The 20,422-nt window shown below is 45.7% G+C and overlaps 1 protein-coding gene across 1 annotated transcript in view; it reads left to right on the plus strand.

The window, feature by feature from the left end:
* KCNQ3 (potassium voltage-gated channel subfamily Q member 3) overlaps positions 1 to 20,422 on the plus strand; it is a 308,688-nt gene that overhangs the window by 182,294 nt on the left and 105,972 nt on the right. The window lies entirely within an intron of this gene.

Here is a 20,422-nt window from a genome sequence, read left to right on the forward strand (position 1 = left end):
TGGGAACCTCCATATGCCACGGGAGCGGCCCAAGAAATGACAAAAAGACAAAAAAAAAAGAATTCATCTTTTATGACGCATTAAGTATGACATTAACTGTAGGTTTTTTATAGATGACTTTTACCAGATGGAGGAAGTCCTCTTTTATCTAGTTTGTTGAGTGTTTTTCTCATGAAAGCTGTTAATTTTTTTTTTTTTTGGTCTTTTTGCTATTTCTTTGGGCCGCTCCTGCGGCATATGGAGGTTCCCAGGCTAGGGGTCAAATTGGAGCTGTAGCCACCAGCCTACGCCAGAGCCACAGCAACGAGGGATCCGAGCCGCGTCTGCAACCTACACCACAGCTCACGGCAACGCCGGATCCTTAACCCACTGAGCAAGGGCAGGGACCGAACCCGCAACCTCATGGTTCCTAGTCGGATTCGTTCACCACTGCGCCACGATGGGAACTCCTGTTAATTTTTTAAGTGCTTTTTCTAAGTCTATGTAGATGGTCCTGTGGGGGTTTTGTACTTTATTAATATGGTGAAGTACATTGTTGGAGTAAATATGTTGAACCAACCTTGTATTATTGGGATAAATCCTACTAGATTATAGTGTCTAATCCTTTGCATTTCAGTCTGCTAGTATTTTGCATCCATATTCATAATGGATATTCGTCTGTGGTTTTCATGTGATGTGTGTATCTGGTTTGAGTTTCGGGATAATTCTGGCCTCATAGAATGAGTTGAGAATAGTTCTCTTCTACTTTTTATAAAAGTTTGTGAAGTAATGGTGTTGACTTTTTAATGTTTTGTGGGAATTGCCGGTGAGGGCATCTGGTCATGAGTTTCATTGTGGGGAGAGGATGTTTTATGGTTACTAATTCAGTTGCTTTACTTATTAAAGTCTATTAAATTTTTCTATTTCTTCTTGAGACTGTGTTGATAGTTTGTTTCTTTCTAGGAAATTGTCCATTTCGTCTAACTTAATGTAATTTGTTGGCATTCAGTTGATCGTAGCATTTCCTTATAATACTTTTCTTTTCAGTAATGACAGTAGTTGGTGTATCCTCTTTCATTCTTAATTTTAATAACTGAAATCATTGCTCTTTTTTTTCTTTGTTACTCTAGCTAATGGTTTTCCAATTTTGCTGATTTTTTTTTTTTTTAGAAATGAATCAACTTTTGGTTTTGATTTTTTTCTGCTATTTTTCTATTCTCTATTTCATGATTTTTGTTCTAGTCATTATTACTTTCTTCTTTCTGCCTACTCTGGGGTTCATTTACTATTTTTATTCTAGTTTCTTAAGGTGGAAAATTAGGTTATTTGATATATCTCTTCTTTTTTGATGTAGACATTTATGACTATAAATTCAAACCTAAGTATCAGTTTCACCGCATCCTATAAGTTTTGATATGTTGTCTTTTGTTTTCATTCATTTCAAAGATTTCTAATCTCCCTTGTGATTCTTCTTTGACCTTTAGATTATTTGGTAATGTGTTGTGTAATTTCCATATATTTTCCAAATCTTCCTTCTATTGCTGATGATTAATTTCATTCCATTTCCAATCCTTTTAAATTTTTTGGAACTTATTTTATGGCCTAGTAAATAGTGATCTTGGAGAATGTTCCATGTGCACTTGAGAAGACTGTGCGTTCTGCTATTGTTGGAAAAAATGTCCTATAGCTGTCTGTTGGGTCTAGTTGGTTTATGCTGTTGCTGATCTCTTGTCTAATTGTTCTATTCATTATTGAATATGGACTATTGAAATCTCCAGCAATTTGTATTGAATTGTGCATTTCTCCCTTCAGACTGAATGACCTCAATTGACCTGTCTTCAGGGTGGATTGTTCTTTTTTCTGTCAGCTCAAACCTGATGTTGAGTTCTTCTAGCGACTATTCCCTTTCATGTAATGAATGTCCTTTTCTAATTCTATATCCTTATGATAGTCTCTCTTTGGTGAGACATTTTTCTTATACATTCCTTTAATTCTTTTTTTTGGAGGGAGGGGGTCTTTTTGCCATTTCTTGGGCTGCTCCCGCGGCATATGGAGGTTCCCAGGCCAGGGGTCAAATTGTAGCTGTAGACTCTGGCCTACGCCAGAGCCACAGCAACATGGGATCCGAGCCGCGTCTGCAACCTAGACCACAGCTCACGGCAACACTGGATCCTTAACCCACTGAGCAAGGCCAGAGACCGAACCTGCAACCTCATGTTCCTAATTGGATTCGTTAACCACTGAGCCATGACGTTGGTTCCATTAGTTCTTTGAACATATACATTGGTTCCATTCGTTCTTTGAACATATTTAAAATAAGAGACTTAACATCTTTGTCTAGTAAGTCTTACATCCAGGTTTTCTCAGGGATAGTTTTTATTGACTTGTTTTTTTTGTATATGGGCAATATTTTCTTATTTCTTTGCATAGCTTTTTTTTATCAGAATCTGAACACTTTAAATAATAAAAATTGGCAGCTCTAGATATCAGATATCCTCAGGATTTATTGTTGCTGCTGTTTGTTATGGGTGGTGATATTTGTTCAATGAGTTTCCTGAATTAATCCTGTAAAATCTGTATTCTTTTTTATGTGCAGCCACGCAAGTCTTCCATTAGTTTAGAGGTCAACTAATGATTAGGCAGGGATTTTCTCAAGTTCCTGGAACCAGTAAGTCTCCCTGTCCCTGCGGAGGGACTTTGCATGTGTGTTAGAGCATGCCTTCAATGCCCAGGCAGACAGTTTGTGACTCCACCTTGGTCTTCACTTCCTACTTATGCAAAATCAGCCAGAAGTGAGGGCTTAGGAAGAGCCTTCCCAGGTCTTTCCTGGCCATGAACCTAGCTCGGGGCATGTGCTCGGTCTTCCAGATTCCCAGGAACATACAGGAACCTTCATGGCCCAGATTCTCCCTGTAAGGGTTTTGGTTAGTTTATTGTTTTCCTCAAATGTTATTGCCACTGGTCTGATACAGTGTTTAACAATTCCCACTAATTATGCTCAATGAGATACTCTCAGATAAACAGCAGGTCTTGCTGGGAAAGCTCTGAGTCAGGTCAAATAAAGACAAGCCCTGGAATAACATTTTCCAGAGAACTGCCAGGCAGATCACATAATGACAGTTGTCTGAGAACTGGGCTTTGAAGGCACTGCAAACCCATTCCGTCCCCTCCATAGGCTTTTACAGTGCTGACTTTCACTGTGGTTTGTGGGGCCATTGGTTTTCAAAGCTATCACTGGGCTGGAGAGGAGGAAATGGGACGAAGCCATGTTAAAATGCAACAAAGCTTGCTTTTTATAGTGAGATTTAGCTGTTTTTCTTGAATAAGTACTACCAGATTGTTCCAGGCCTTTGGCTAATTTCCAGAGCTCTAAAAAATTTGATTCTAGTTTTTGCTGCTTGTTTGGAGGAGAGAGCTCTAGGAGGCCCTTGCTTTGCCATCTCTGCACAGTCCATCCCATTTATTCATTCTTAAAACCTTCACCATCAGCCTTTGGGAGTGCAACGAGAAATCACATGAACTTCCTGCCCTCAATACCTTGTATTATGCATCACACCACCCGTATTTCTAAATTGTTTGTGCAAGTGCTTTTTAAAAATTGTTTATTTGTTCCCTAAAGGCCCCTGTAAATTCTGTATTACTTGCTTACTAATCACTCCTTTGCTTAAAGTGGAATGCATCCACTCTCCACCACCAGGCCGTGGAGGGGACCTCTCTTTCCTGGTTTATTTCATGTGTCTCTCTTTCCTCTCCCATCTTCCTAAAGCTGCAGTCCTCAGATATCAATGGATACTTGACTCTGATTAAAATAGAGACTCTAATTCCGTAGGTCTGGGATGAGTCTGTGTTTATACAAGTTCCCATGGACCACACTTCAAGTAGCAAAGCCCTAAAGATTTAGCAGCTTTGGCCTCCAAAGCCCTCCCTCTCCATCTCCTTGATGGAATATAGCTCCCATTGCTTTCTTCACCTGAGCTATTTATGCACTTGAACTTTAGTATGTGGGTCACAGAAGAATCCTGTGGGATTTTCCTCCCGGATTTTGGAGTGGAGGAGAAGCTTGTCTTCTCCAGTGGATTTTTCATGAGGTTGTGACCAGAGGCCAGGAATAGATGGAGGGAATTTCCAGGTCACTGTAAAATCAATCATGGTCGGGTTCTCTGCGTACTGTGCACTATTAGCAGTGGTGAAGGGAAAGCCAGGAGAAATCTGAAGGGTTATAAAACATGCCAGATGTCTCTGATGTACCTTTTCTGAGAAAAGACGGAGAGAAGAGAGAACGTGTATAAAGCAGGGGAAGGAAGGCAGAAGGAGAAGGCAAACCCACATGCTCGAGGCCACACATTTCAGGAGCTGCAGGAGAGCGTACTGTTTCTAATTTGGGGCCTTCTTCCTCTGTGCCTCAGTTTCTTCTTTTGTAAGATTGGGATGACGTCAGTGCCTGCCTACAGCCACCTGCCCCACTGCGAGTGCTGAGTTATGTCAGTTCTTGTTTTTATCACAAGGCACTTTGCTAGGTCCTTGGCACCCATTAGGCCATTTAATTTTCCCAACTCTCCAAGGGAGGCATTATGACTCAGTTGGTAGACTTGATAGACTTGGTCACCAAAGCCCAGAAGAGGGGACCTGTCTGAGGTCAGCAGGTGGGATCAGAGCCAGGAGTGGGGTCCACAGCTAACTTTCAAGTCCTGCCGTCTTGCTTCTTGGGTATGAACCCCACATTCTGCCAGGATGCAAACCTCTGGGGAAGTCTTATCACCCACGCCAGGGTCTGGCACACAGAACACCCTCCATAAATCTTTCTGCTTGAACAGACGAGTGGGTGAATTCTGGAAAGGGAAGGGTAGGCACGTTTGTGAAGACTTTCTCTGAAGAACTGAGAACGTGCTTTTCCAGAGACGGTTTATCCCAACAATGAGGATGGCTAAATGGACTGGTGGACCTCGTAGAAGCCAGTGACAAAGGCAGAAGTGAGAGGGCAGTGTTTCACCTGGAGCCGTGTCAGTCCCCAAGTGACTGTGAGCTGTGATTAAAAGAGAACCGTTAGGGTCCCTCAGATCAGAGCATCCCCAGGGACCTGGAGACAGTGATGAGAGAGGATGCCAACTGGGATCCTGTAGAACTGCCACAGCCCCTCCCCATCGGGAGAAAAAGAGCCTGTGTTGCTCACCTCCACACCATTCAGTGAAAGCAGCTTTGGGGAGAGCAATGAAAATGCACTTCTTTCTACTGATCTTACCTGGCCCCGGGGTTGATTTTGGAATATCAGGGCCAGCTGATGAAAAGCACTTCTCAAAATCTCCCTCGATAATGTGTCTGCCAGAATTGGGGGAGAGAGTGTGTAGGGAGGCGTTTGAGGTCCCTCCTGAGTATCCTAAGGGCAACGCTTGCGTTCTGCCCAGTCGGGGTGACCCATGGGCAGAACTCACTGATCTTGGAGAGGAGCTGGTGCCCTTTGGTGTGATAGCAAGTGTCTCAAAGGGCCTGAGCCCCCTTCCAGGTCTACCCACTCCTCTTGGACGGGCCAGATACCTCGTCAGAGATTGTCTTTATAATCTGTTTATGTTCGTGTATGACTGGGCCGTGCGTGTCCTGAGATCTCCTCCGTATTTTAGGTAGGTCCAGCCCTACTTAGGTTCGCCTTAGAAACTTAGGACTTTATGAAATATTTTAAAAGTATATGATGGAGTTCCCGTCGTGGCGCACTGGTTAACGAATCCGACTAGGAACCATGAGGTTGCGGGTTCGGTCCCTGCCCTTGCTCAGTGGGTTAACGATCCGGCGTTGCCGTGAGCTGTGGTGTAGGTTGCAGACGCGGCTCGGATCCCGCGTTGCTGTGGCTCTGGTGTAGGCCGGTGGCTACAGCTCCGATTCAACCCCTAGCCTGGGAATCTCCATATGCCGCGGGAGCGGCCCAAGAAATAGCAACAACAACAACAACAACAACAAAAGACAAAAGACAAAAAAAAAAAAAAAAAAGTATATGATGCCCCCACCACATGCAGGGATGACCACAGACTATTTACTGTACAGTTAACGTCATCTACACACATGTCACCTTCATTGAAGATACTCCATGGTGTCAACCTCTCTGTTGCTCTTCATTAAAGAACTGCTGAAGATCCAGGCAGGCTGGGTCTAGGGGCTCAAACATGATGTCAAGAATGTCTCTGTTTCCCTGTCTCGTGGCTCTGCCTTTCTCTGTGGACACGCCATTCTCTACTGGACTCTCCAGAGCACAACTGGCAGCTCCAGGATGATGCCCTAGCCATGGGTCAACCTGGCAAAAAGATACCAGTAGTTCCAGCAGACACCCATCCCTGCGGTGTCCCAGTTCAACTAACTTGCAATCACTCTGGTGAGATGGGGAGGGACTCTGCCGATTGCCTGAATCTGGGGCCTGTGCCCATGCCTGGTGGGGGTGGGAGGGGCAGCCCAGCCCCACGAGAATCACACAGACTGAGTGTATAGGAGGGAAGGCTAAGGAAAGAATATCAGGGTGCCGATCTTAGAAGAGGGGTTCTGACACGTTTTGTTGGGACCTCAGCCGTCTCTTCTGCTTTGTCAGTAGCATTGGGTGGAGGAGTTCTGAGCGGGGCAGTTGGGGTCTTGAGCGCCCTCTAGAGCCCAGTACGGAGGAATCCTTGCTCTGATCACTTTCTGTTTTAATTTATGCATATGAATAAAGATGTGTTATAGATACCTGAATATATAAGCATGTTTGTGTGCTTATCTATGTGCTTGCTTGGAAAAGAGAACATGGTTGATCCTATGTTTTATTTATATCTAATATCGAAATTTATGGCTGGAAGAGGTCTGTGACTCAGCTGTTGGGAGCCACTAACCTGGAGTCTGGCGTCAGAAGAAGAGGAAACTTTTGCCTCTTACCTGCTGTGTAGCCTGTGGTAAATTGTGGATCATCTCAGTTTTCACTGCTGTAACATAAAGATAATAATAGTGCCTGTATGTACTCCTCGAGTTTGGGATGCAATGAGTTAATATTTGTGAAGCACCTGATACATGGTATATATGTATTTGCTATTGTTATTTTCATTTCCTCATCCTGGTTCCAAACAGTGGTGTTGAATGGAACATTCTCGGCCTGCAGTAGGTATTTCTCTCACCCTTTTGGCAAACCAGGAGTTATGGTGGCTACTGTGAGGTAACGGGTGATGACAAGGTTGTGCTGTGGACATGGACTTTGTCTAAACTTCAGGACGCTTGTGAAGTCACTCAGCCTCCTTTGAGCCTCACTTTCTCCTCTGTCCAAAGAAGATAACAAAGTGTCCCCAGTTTCACTGTTTGGTTTCTTGTGCAGGTGAAATAGGATAGAGGAGAGAAAATGTATGTACATTGGTAAAGGTTAGATATTTGTTGGAGTCCATAAAGGATTTGAGATCTCCAGGAGATCACAGCTGGAGAAAAGGGCAAGGAAATACATGACCACAGGACAGGGTCACAAGAGCCACATCAGGTGACCCAAAGCCTCGTAATAATTATAATAACAATGACTGTGGCTTCTTAGGCAGTGGCCATGAGCACATCGTTTATAAACATCATTACCTACGTGAACTTTATGAGTCAGGTGCCAATAGTCTCCTTTTATAAAGGACAAAGGTCAGATTCAGGAGTTCCCCCTGTGGCTCAGCAGTAACAAACCTGATTAGTATCCATGAGGACGCGAGTTCGACCCCTGGCCTTTCTCAGTGGTTTGAAGATTCAGGAGTGCTGTGAGCTGTGGTATAGGTTGCAGACTGCTCAGATCCTGCGTTGCTGTGGCTGTGGCCTAGGCCGGCAGCTGCAGGTCCCATTTGACCCCTAGCCTGGGAACCTCCATATGCCGCGGGTGTGGGCCTAAAAGGATAAAAAGAAGTGAGAGTCAGAGTTCACTGCAGGTGCACAGAGTTGCACACATACACAGGGTGGTGCTTCTAAGCCTCACCACGTGCTTCTCCAAGATGCTGAGTACTTTCTGGAGGAGGGGATGTTGGGCTGAGGTCCGAGGCATCAGCAGAGTTGGTCGGGGAGGACGGAGGAGGAGGAAGGCAGGCCAGGAGGAAGGGGCAGCGTGACGGAAGGCAGGGAAGGGAGAGAGCACGTGCTGTCTCAGCCCTGAAAGGCAGCGCTCCATTAAATAATCTGATGTAATGTCCTGCCAGGCCAAACGCACGGACTCTGACCACCCAGCCAGGGTCTCCAGCCTCTTGGAAGGAGAGAAGAAATGAGCAAGGGGCTTTATCAGGGCTGCGACCAGCCTTGCCTAAGCAAAGAACTCGCTTCCCTCTTGCTAAACAATGATTTCAAGTGTTGTTTATATTTCTCACTTCATGGCTGCCTCATAAAAGAAACCCACACCCCAGCAACACCCTGAAGTTGAGATGCAGAAGCAGCCCGTTTCTCTGCAGACCTTCTATTTACGTTCACTTTATAGCTTCTTCATAAATTTGCTGCTTTGGGCATTATTTCCCCCACGTTCCTTCTCTCCTGGAAAGAAATGGTTTATTGGAAATATCCCATTTGGCTATTGTGAAGCAATGATTTATTTATTTCAGGTTTATTTAAATCCCCTTTGCCTGTGCCTGAAGGGTTCTGAGCATTTGCCCAGAAATCGGAAAATGGGACAGGCAGTCTGTTTACTGTAAGCAGCTGGGCTCCCCTAAAATAACTGAGCACCCCCGGCCATGTCCCATGTGGAAAACTGCCCAGGCTTTGACTCCTCAAGGTCAACAGATTGGGAAGGAAAGATCAAGGAGTTTCCATTGTGGCTCAGTAGGTTAAGGATCCGCCGTCGTCTCTGTGAGGATGCGGGTTTGATCCCTGGCCTCGCTCAGTGGGTTAAGGATCCGGCATTGCCATGAGCTGTGGTATAGGTCGCAGACACAGCTCGGATCTGGCATTGCTGTGCCTGTGGTGTAGGCGGGCAGCTGCAGCTCCGATTTGATTCCTAGCCTGGGAACCTCCATATGCCACGAGCGCAGCCCTGAAAACCGAAAAAAAAAAAAAAAGGTGAGGGAGGGGTCTGCATATTGTGTTGCAATTACGTAAATAGATGCATAGAGGAACTGCTGACCGAAGAGGTCCCAAGGTGGTAGGGTGGTGGTGAGTGGCGTTCTCGCCTTTTCATTGGTTAAGGTTGGTGCTGTGGGTATGTACTTTTATAATAAACGCCATACCTCTATAAATAATGAAAAGACTTTGACCCCCAGGCTCCAGAATTGCCAGTAAATAGTTATGGGATGACACAGGCAGAGATGAGAGGAGCATCCCAGCCAGGCCTCTGTGCAAACTGGAGAGGGCAGCAGAAAGGATGCTGGGCTCATTTCTGAGCAGGGACTCGAATTCAGGACCCTCAGACCAGACCTCAGCCTCTCACAGGCACAGTGAGGGGCTGGATCTGCGTTTTCCCCAATACGGATTTTGTTTGTGAGATGTTTTCAAAACGAAATGGAGAAATAAGACACTAGATAACATCGAATCACGTAGTATAAGAGTTTTTTCCCCTTTTTTCTTTTTTTCTTTCGCTTTTTTCGTTTTTGGTCTCCCCTGGGCCGGGGATGGACCCTGCATCCTGCCACTGCGGAGATGCCGCCTCCAATCCCGTTGCACCACAGTGGGAACGCTGAGTTTCTTCCCCTTTTTATTCTTTCAATCCTTCAGATTAAAAGGAAAAAGTCTCGCTTTGGTGAAAGTACAGTTTTAACACCTCTCTGTACCTTTCCTTCCTTCTTTCCTTTTTCTCTCTTTCTTTTCTTAAACAAACACACAGACAAAAGAGCAAACCCTGGGCTCAGAACATTAGCCAGGCAACAGTATCTGGCTCTAATTTACTCAGCCTTTTTTTTTTTTTTTTTCCATTGTACTCCTTTTTATAGTTTCCTTCTATTTATTGCAGATAATATACTTTCTTTTAAAAAATAAGCATGAAAATATCTTTCATGGTAGGTAATAAAAGGCTAGGTATGTACTGAATGGATCTAATTTTTAAATTAAAATTTACATAGAGACAAGTATCAGGAAATATAAAGGCCAAAATATTAACAGCGGTCATCTCTAGGTGATTACTTGAGTTCATTTTACCCTCCCCTGTTTTCTCTCACAGTCCTCTGTTTGCTGTCTAATTGTGGGATTGAAAAAAATAATATAACTGTTGGTTGATTGGACATTGAAACACATCTATCTTTTATGTGAACGATTCCAGCTCAAGAAAAGGAAGCGAATGGCGCAGGTGGTGAATACAATGGAGAAACCGTCCCCAAAGCTTGAGAACCTTGAGCTCTCGGATGTCTGTGGTTCTGCTCATCTCTGAGCTTCTAAGGATAGAGGAAGACCAGGGGCCTCGGTCCCGCAGCAGTGTTTGAATCTGCACAGTGACAGCCATCCGCCTTCTCTGCTAGGCTGTAGCGTTCCTTTCAGCAGCTGGCATCTGAAGGCTCAACTGATGCTCTTTGGCACTGATCTTCCTCAGATTTTCAGTAAAGGGTGGACACACTTGCTCAGTGCAGAAATGAGAATACCTGAATTGTGAAACCAACACATTTTCCTAAGGGCTTAGAATCTGGATACAAGGGGAAATGCTGGATCTGTCTACCATTGCAGGTCTAGCCATGAAGGGGAGCGATAAAGGGAAATAAACCATTATCGAGCACTTGCTGTGTGCATGGAACCATTAGTCACTTTATCTTTTTTAAAAATAATTTTTATTGGAATGTGGTTGGCTTAGGAAGGTGTGTCAGTTTCAGGTGTACAGCAAAGTACATCCGTTACACATGGCCATGTATCCGTTCCTTTCCAGATTCTTTTCCCATGTAGGTTACTACGCCATATCGAGGAGATTCTGCTCCGCTCTAGTAGGTCCCTGTTGCCTATCTCTCTCATATATAATAATGTGTATATGTCACTCCCAACCCTCTGATTTGTCCCTCCTGCCCCACATTGCCCCTTTGGTAACTATAAATGTGGTTTCAAAATCTTTGAGTCTGTTTCCGTTTTGTAAGCTCTTTTATATCATTTTTGTTAGATTTCACATATTAGTGATTTCATATATTTGTCTTCCTCTGTCTGACCGACTTCGCTCAGTATGATAATTTCTAGGTCCAGCTGTGATGCTGCAAATGGCATTATTTCATTCTTTTTTATGGCTGCGTAACTTTATCTTGCTATGAAATTGAGGCTCAGAGAGGTTAATTCATTTACCCCCGGACACCCAGCTGTGAAGTCAGGGGTCAGGCTCTAACACCAAGTCTCTGATTCCAAAGCTGTGGCTTTTTCCATGAAACAGCTCTTGTTCTTACTCAATGAGGCTTCTGATACAATTTCCATAAATGTGTAAAAAAAGGATTCACATTTTATTTACTGCTTTTTATTCTGCTCCTTTCAGGCTGAAGCCCCTGAGAACTGTCTGTGTATTTCCTTTTTGGCCTCCAAACCTTTGCCCAGAATTCCTTCCCTACTTCACTTCCAAACCCAAGTCATCTATCACCTCCCCCAGGAAGCCATTGGGCACAGTTCCAGATTACATTGTCCCTTTTCTCCTTTTGAGAGACCCAGTGTGAGACTAGAGACTTACCATCAGACTTGTGAGGATGTATTATGTACCACACGTGGGGATTCAAATCCTGGCTTTGTAAGTTTGGGCAAGTCACTTGATCTTCCTGAGCCTCAGTTTGTTAATCTGTAGAATGGGCTCCATATCATGAAAGTTAAACGTCATGGCCCATTATTAGAATTGAACTGACATTCATCAGATGGCTCTTCTCTTTCTCCTGCCTGCTATCTTCCCATTATCCCATTCTGCCAGAGTTCTTTCTAGAATTCAGTTGTCTTTTTCTCCTCAAAAATGTTCAGGAGTTGCCATCATGGCTCAGTGGTAATGAACCCGACTAGTATAATGAGGACGAGGGTTTGATCCCTGGCCTTGCTCAGTGGGTTAAGGATCCGGCGTTGCCGTGAGCTGCAGTGTAGGTCGAAGACATGGCTTAGATCCCACCTTGCTGTGGCTGTGGTGTAGGCCGGCACCTGTAGCTACGATTCGACCCCTATCCTGGGAACATCCATGTGCTGCATGTGTGGCCCTAAAAATCAGGAAAAAAAAAATTGTTCAAAGGCCTTCTCGTTTTCCTTCTGTAAAACATCATGATAGAACGGAGGAGGCATCCCAGCCTCTCTTCCAAAAAGCTGTTTGTCCCAAAGTAAGTGCCTATTCTCTCTGAGACTTACATTCTCATCTTTAAAACTGGAAAAATGAGATCAACTCCACAGGATTTGAGTAAGTAAAGTGCCTATAAATGAATACAAACATTGTCTTATTCACCGTAAAATATGATATCAGATGCTATGATAAGCCCCGGAGATTCTGATACAAAAACGCACTCAATTATTCATTCATTCAATAAATGTTTGTTTTGTACATACTAGTGCACAGCGCTGTCTCGGGTGCTGGAGATCCAGCAGTGATTGAAAAAGGTATGGAATTTATGTTTTTAGTGTATCTGTCAATTCGAGTTTTCTATCATCTGTTTAACCCAGAGAACAAACAAGGAAACAGACCATAATAAAAGTAGATGCTGTGCTGTTGAAAGTGGTGTGGTACCAAGTCTGAACCTGCAGCTCTAAAATCAGAGTGGTTTAGTTTCAAATCCTAACTCTTCCACTTACCAACTGTGTGGCTTCGGATAGGTCCTTTGGCCTCTCTGAGCATAAACAGGGTTTGTGTCATGAGGTTGTTCTGGTGATCAGATGAGACAGGGTATGCACGTTATCAACAGATCATAGATAGTCCATGGGTGTCAATGCCCCTCCCAGTTCTTACACAGATGGGAACTGCCTTCCACCCATCCCACCCCGTAATTCCTTGCACAGTGCCTTATGCACAGCGAGTGGTCCATAAATATCTGTTGATTGACTAGTAAAAAGTTATTGGACAGGAACAAGCAGGTGCATTAATGACCTCTCAGGTCAGCAACTCTGACGTACCCCCATATCAGATATTGGACTTGAATAGATGTTTCTTTCCCACTAATGCAAGAAAAAAAAAATGAGCTAAGTTTCCTTCCTGCCCAGAATAAATTCGGTGCTGTTGTTAAGTGGTTGTGCTAAGAGGAGTAAGTTCTAAGCAAATTAAAATATCCTCGATATATTCAGATGCCCTCGGCTTGTTATATATAGTCCTGAGTAAGTTAGTTCAGTTCCCACTTTTGTTTCCACCTCGGTAAAAAATGGAAATAAAGCCTTTTTCCTTCTACCACTTTAGCATGTTTCTAAAGACAAAGGGAGAATGAGTCTTTCTCTAAAGACAAAGTGATAGATAAGAATAACCATAACAACAAAATGATTAAGATAATATCATTGCATAACATCTTTATAAAGTAAGAAGAATGTTACATTGTACTTAAAAGCTGATAAGTGCAGGGATGTGAGTTCCGGCAGTTCTCCAGATGTGACCTTGGGCAACTTATTTACACATCACTAAGTCCATTTTCTCATCCATGAAATGGTTAGAAGAATTATAGCAATTTCATGGGGTTGGGAGAGCTAGAGGTGTTAATCCATAGACAATACAGAGTTCCCAGTGTGGCTTGGTGGGTTAAGAACCCAACATGGTGTCCGCGAGGATGTGGGTTCAGCTCGTGCCTCGCTCAGTGGATTAAGGATCTGGCATTGCCACAAGTTGCAGCAGAGGTCCCAGATGTGTCTTGGATCTGGTGTTGCTGTGGCTGTGGCCTAGGCCTGCAGCTGCAACTCCAATTGCAGCCCTAGCCTGAGAACTTCCATATGCCACAGATTCGGCCATAAAAAGAGAAAAGATATCTATACGTATATATAGTAAATCCCTAATACAGTAGCTGGCCCATAGTAGACACTCATTAACTGATACATTTATTCTTTCATTTGTTCAATAAATATTTATTGAGAGCCTACTGTGTGCCAGGCACAAGGCTAAATGCTTAGGATACAGCAGGAAAGAAAACCAACACATGTCTCTATCCTCATGGGGTGTGGATACTTGGACGCTTGTCAGACTGTGGCCTCCTGCAGTGCCCTGGCATCGAGGTAGGTATTGGTTATGTGTCTGCAGGAACGTCTGCTCCATTTTCTGAGATCAGTCTGCAGGGGATGTGAGCGTGAGCGTGGTAAATGATGGGGTTTCCTAAAAGTCATGAGGTGTGGCTACTGGCTCCCCGCCCTCCGTCTGTGCATCAGCAGTTAAACAGCATCCCTGCAGCATTTCCCACCCCACCTGGAAATGGTGCGTTGGACTCAAGCTGCAGCATTTCCTTTAGACTTTAATCATTTCCAGGTTAACAAAATAAGTGAAAGAGCCCGTCTTTAAATACAGGCTGAGGGCCCTCAGGGCCATGATTTGAAGAGCAGTGGGAGATGAGAAAGCTGTCATGTATTTGTTTACCTACTTGGTGTCAAAGAGTATTCTTTGTGTTATGACATCAGACATCTCACTATTCACAACACCTCAGGTATTATTTTCTCAACAGAGAGGCTCAGAATATTTAAATGACTTGGCTAATAAGTATGGTTCATCACGTAGGGTATGGAACTAAGATGCAAATTCAGGAACTGACATATGATCTTTTTTTTTTCTTTTTTAAGGGCTGTGCCTACAGCATATGGAAGGTCCTAGGCTAGGAGTCCCATCAGAGCTGTAGCTGCTGGCCTATGCCGCCACCATAGCAACAGGGGATCCGAGCCATGTCTTCGACCTACACCACAGCTCACAGCAGTACCAGACCCTTTAACCTCTGAGTTAGGCCAGGGATTGAACCCTCATCCTTATTATACTACTAGGATTCATCACCGCTGAGCCACTGTAGGAACTCCCATATTATCTTTAACGGGAAGTTTTTCTACTTGATTATAACTGGCCACTTCTAGGGTCCAGCTCAATCATTAGAGCCTGTTTTAAATGTCCCATTTCCCTGGAAGCCATTGCAAGGGTCACCCATGGCACAGGCACGTGGCAGCACTGGCACGTGGTGGCACTGGCACTTCTCAGCCCTGGGTGTGGTCTTCCTGCTTTTGCAATCTGTCAGTTTCAGTGCTAATATCCCGGGCTCCCTGAAGAACAGTCTTCCTCCAGCCTCCTCCTTTTTTGAAATTACTTTGAGTCTCATTTTGCCAGCCCCTACATCATCAGCTTCCTAAATCAGCGGCTTTCATGAAATGTGCTTTAATTCTCCGAGCAATAACCTTAGAGGTACTTACAGAGGTGTTAAAATTCCCTCCGTCTCTCACATGGCTTTTATTTATTCATGTGTTAGATTGTGGTTGATTATATCTTCTTGGATTTAGCAACTTGCCAAGAGCAGGGTGTGTTTGCAGGAGCTGTCAGTGCATACTCAAACTAAGTAGCCGGGAGGTCATAGGGCAGGCAGGTCATAGGGTAGCCTCAGCTTTTCCAGCATTTCCAAAGCCTCCCTCCACTTCACGATTGGACTTGGCTATGGAGGAGTAGCAGATCCTCCAAATAAAATGATTTCTTTGTCGGTTGTCAGTCCACTAATAATTAAGGTGCTGGCAAGGCTTCCCATCCATCAGTGAATTCCTTGTTAGGGAAGCTCATTAGCTTGCCGCACAAAGTATTTGATGACTTTGGTCCTGTGTTTTCCTCCAGTCTTCTCTTGCCTTGCCCTGTGGCTTTGTCACCCTATGGGGTGCCCTGCTCAGCATCCCTTAAGTACCAATCCCCCTCTTTCTTCCCTATTTATTCCATAGGAGCGTCTGTGTCGGGACTGCATGACCTCATAGAATAGGCTGATGGGGGTGGGGATGGGTCACTAACCCAAGCTGGGCCACTGGATTCTTGCTCGGAGAATTTAGTCTTGGGCCTGAGAGATGTTGTCATTCTCTTTCTGGGAGCGTGGGGTATGGCATGTATTTGGGGGAGCCTTTCGAAATCTTGTAGCCCAAAGAATGCAGGGAAGCAGGAGGGATGTGGGGGGAGAGAGAAAGAGAAGAAAGAGAATGTTTCAGAGAATGGGAAGGAAAAGAGAGGGAGCATTGCTTCTCGTAACACTGTAGCCTCAGCTCAGTAATCTAGGAGACACCCTAGTTGGGTGTTTTGTTTTTTGGTTTTTTGGCAGCACCCTCGACATGTTCCTAGGCTAGGGATCGAAACTGAGCCACGGTAGTGACAACACCAGGTCCTTAACTAGGGAACAACAGAGACACCCTAAGTTCTTTTTCAGTTTTTGTTTCCATAAAAAATTTTCTTTATGCCTTACATGGCTTTCTTTTTTTTTCCTTTTTCTTTGTTTGTTGTTTTGGCCACCTTGCAGCAAGCACATGGCGTTTCTAAGCAAGGGATCAGATCCAAGGTGCAGTTTTGACCTGTGCCACCGTTGTTGGCAATGCCGGGTCCTTTAACCCACTGTGCGGGGCCAGGGATCAAACTTACATCCTGGTGCTGCAGAAACACTGCTGGTTCCATTGTCCCAGAGTGGGAACCCCTCTTAGGTGGCTTTAAGTTGAGTTTCTGTTATTTGCAGTGAAGATAATCCAGACTATTAAAGCACAAGTCTCCAACAATTACATTCGACTTTTAATTTCCCGCAACTTTCATCCGATTGTGTGCCTCCAGGCCTGGTTCATGCTGCCCGCTGGTCTGGACCCCTCTCCTCCACTGGACCAAATCCCCTCCTACTCCCAGCCCAGGCCATGGGAGGTGGTGCTGTGAGCGGGGGGCCAGGCAGACCCTGAGTTGAAATCCTGCGCTGCTCTAAGGGCCAGAACCATGGGCCATTGATGGGACTCAAGTAAATGCTTCTAACGTTGCTCAGCTGCAGAGATGAAACTACCAGTTCCTGTCGTGTGAAGTGTGGTGAGAGGATTAGCAGAGAGAGTGTGTAGTCAGCACTGAGCACGTAGAGTCCTCAGTAGGTGGTAGCTGTACCATCATTGCCATCGTCACCGCCACCATCGCTATTATCCACACCCCCAGTGCATCATCCGACTGAATGGACCGTGTAAGGTTATTGTGTGTGTATTAGTTTTCCATCGCTGCGTGACTGATGACCACAAACTTGGTAGCTTCAATGAGATCCATTTATGAGTTCACAGGTCTCTGGGTCAGACGCCTGGGCATGGTATGTCTGGATTCTCTGCTCAGGGCATCCCAAGGTGGATGTCAAGGTGTTGCCTAGCTGCATTCTGTCCCGGATCTTGGGGTCCTTTTCTGAGGCCATTCAGGTTGGTGGCAGAATCCAGCACCTGCGATGGTAGGACTGAGGTCTCTGAACCCTTGCTGGCTGGCAGCCAGAGGCCATTCTCAGCTTTCAGGGGCCACCTGCACTCCTTGCCACCTGCCCCCCTTCATCTTCAAAGCCAGTAGTGGAGACTCTCACTTGTGCTGAATCTTCCCAGGCTTCAAATCTCTGAGTTCTTCTGACTTCTGTTGCCAGATTTAAAGGGCTCTTCTGATGAGGTCAGGTCCACCCAGATAATCTCTTGACTTTAATTCTTGAAGTCAAGTGTGCTGGAGTTCCCATTGTGGCTTAGTGGGTTAAGAAACTGACATGGAGTCCATGAGGGTGAGAGTTCGATCCCTGGCCTTGCGCAGTGGGTTAAGAATCCAGCATTGCTGCAAGCTGCGATGTAGGTCAAAGATAGGGCTCAGAGCTTGTGTTATTATGGCTGTGGTCTAGGCCCCAGCTACAGCCCTGATTCAGCCCGTAGCCCGGGAGCTTCCATGGGCTGTAGCTGTGGCCATTAAAAGAAAAAAAGTCAAGTGTACCATATAGGATAGTCCACTCCTAGAGGTGAAAGCCATCATATCCACACTCCCTGGAATTAGGCAGGGGCCAGGGAATCGTGGGGCCACCACAGAACTCTACCTGCCATCACCGGCCTCCACAGAGATGATGCGAATAAGTCTTGGCATGCTGCCTGGCACGGAGAAGGTTCTCACTGAGCGGTTATTTTGCTGTTTTCATTATCAGCATTAATCTCAGCCTTGGTCTCAATCAGGCTTCTGTTTCCTCGGTATCAACTCTGCTTTCTTTTTTTTGTTTGTTAAGTTTTAAGAAAAGGCACTTGAACCTCGGCAAGCCTCACTGACTTGTTGGTTCTTTGGTATGTTTGGATTGAATAACCTGAGGAGGGTCATGGTTTAGCTGGAACCTTTTGGGAAGCAGTAGGCCCATTGGAAAGATTTCCAGAAGGTTCTTAGGCAGGATCACATATTTTTCCAGATGAAGATGACTCTTAAGATTCTGTAGCTGGGCTCAGAAAATTGCCCAGTAGTAGTGGAGGTAAAAGAAGCCAGAGATATGTACATTCTTTCTCGCGTGGCCCAGTCCCACTGCCACATTAGTGTAGGTGGCAGGAGGAAGAATCGGGCTTTTCTGATGGATCCGTTCAGAAAAGAATCCCATTCATGCACTGTTTGCCCCCAAGCCTTGTGCTGGGCCACAGAGATACAGCTGGGAAGGAGCCCAGCCTGAACCCCACTTGGCAAAGCATCTGCCGGGAGGGGAAACTGACAGTGAGTCAGTCATTGACTGATAGCCCCGTGCATCAGGGGATTCCAGATGGGGGTAGGTGCCATCAAGAAATGCACAGGGGGATGCCACTGAAAGTGGCCTAGGGAGGTGCTAAGTCATTTTAGTTGGGGGCAGGAGGAAGGCCAGTCCAAGGGAGGGCATGTTGGCTGAGATCTGAGTGAGGCAAAGGAACCAGCCCACAGAACCCAGCAGAGCATTCCAGGCCAGTGCCAGGTAAATGCAAATGTCCCGGACCTGGATTTATCGATTTATTTCTTCATTCATTTACTTATTTCATCTTTTTTTTTTTTTCCTCTTTAGGGCCACACCTGTGGCATATGGAGGTTCTTAGTCTAGGGGTTGAATTGGAGAGTCATCTGCCAGCCTACTCCACAGCCACAGCCATGCCATATCCAAGCCACATCTGCGAGCTACACCACAGCTCATGGCAACACCAGATCCTTAACCCACTGAGCGAGGCCAGGGATCGAACCGCATCCTCATGGAAGCTAGCTGGGTTCTTAACCGGCTAAGCCATGGTGGGAATGCCTATTGATTTCATGTTTTGAAGTATTCCTGAAGCACAGTTGTGATAATTTCTGCCGGACAGCAAAGTGATTCACTTACACATATACACGCACCCACTCTTTTCCAGAGTCTTTTCCCATGTAGACGATCACAGAATATTGGGTCGAGCTCCCTGTGCTGTACAGCTGGACCTTGGATACAGATGATGTTTAAGGAATGACAAGTGCAGAGCGAGTGACAGGGAGAAGGTGGAGGGTGGGCCGGGGCCCCAGCACCTGGGACAACACAGGACCTCCAGACGCTGCCTGTTTCTCCAGTGCCAGTGCGGGGGCGGCGTGCGGGGAGTGGGGAGGCACTGAGTGTTAAGCAGGAGAAGAGTGGGGCCCAACTTACTTTTTTTGTCTTTTGTCTTTTTAGGGCTGCACCTATGGCATATGGAGGTTCCCAGGCTAGGGGTTGAATCAGAGCTGCAGCTGCCAGCCTACACCACAGCCACAGCAACACTGGATCCTTAACCCACTGACTAAGGCCAGGGATCCAACCCTCCATCTCGTTAACCACTGAGCCACGACAGGAACTCCCCAATGCCAGATCTTAACCTGCTGCACCAGCTGGGAACTCCTGCTTCCTTTCGTCAGTGATGATGCTGGCCATTGTATGGAGAATGGACTGTGTGGCCTGAGGCAGGGCAGCCCCTGCACTGGTCCAGGTAAAACTGGAGGACCAGTTGGAGAAAAACAGTTGGTCCTGATGATTCCAGTTTTCCCAGTCAGGCCACTTGTGATGACAAGAGCATAAGCTGTGGGGTTGGACAGGCTGGCTTTGGATCTGCCACTTCCTACCACCCTAACCGTGGCCACATCACGTAATTGACCTGAGCCTCGATTTCCCAATCTGAGAAATGGGAACATGAATGACCGCCCTCATGTGCTTGTTGCAAAAACCAAACAAGGTAAAACACACCTCCAGCTCCTCACAGTGCCCAAGAAGTAGCGTGTTCCATAAATATCATTTTTCTTCTGTTTTGAGGTCTCCCTTCCCACCCTCAGCACCGCCCCCCCCCCCACACAAAGGTTGGGTTTTAAGAACTGTTCAGGCTTTGCTGTGTCCTTACAGAGTTAATTTCCCAAACCTAGAATGAAAGAACTTCGGGGCTTTCACCCACCAAGGGGGAAAAAACCATTTTTTATGGAGACAGAATTGTCAATATTCTGACTCCCTTGCCACCAAGCCGTGTGGTCCTGGGCAGGTCACAGCTCTTCTGAGATTCGGTTTCCCCATTTAGGAAAGGGTGCTGTCTCCTCGGTCAGCATTCAGCTGTGTGTGCTGGGGGTGGGGGGGAGGGGGGACTAGCAACAACAGCCCTTCTTTATAGAGTGACCATGTGTCCTGCTTTGTCCAGGTCTGTTCTAGTTCACTCTTGC

Source organism: Sus scrofa, chromosome 4 (assembly GCF_000003025.6).
Source record: "Sus scrofa isolate TJ Tabasco breed Duroc chromosome 4, Sscrofa11.1, whole genome shotgun sequence".
In the NCBI taxonomy this organism is placed as follows: Eukaryota; Metazoa; Chordata; class Mammalia; order Artiodactyla; family Suidae; genus Sus; species Sus scrofa.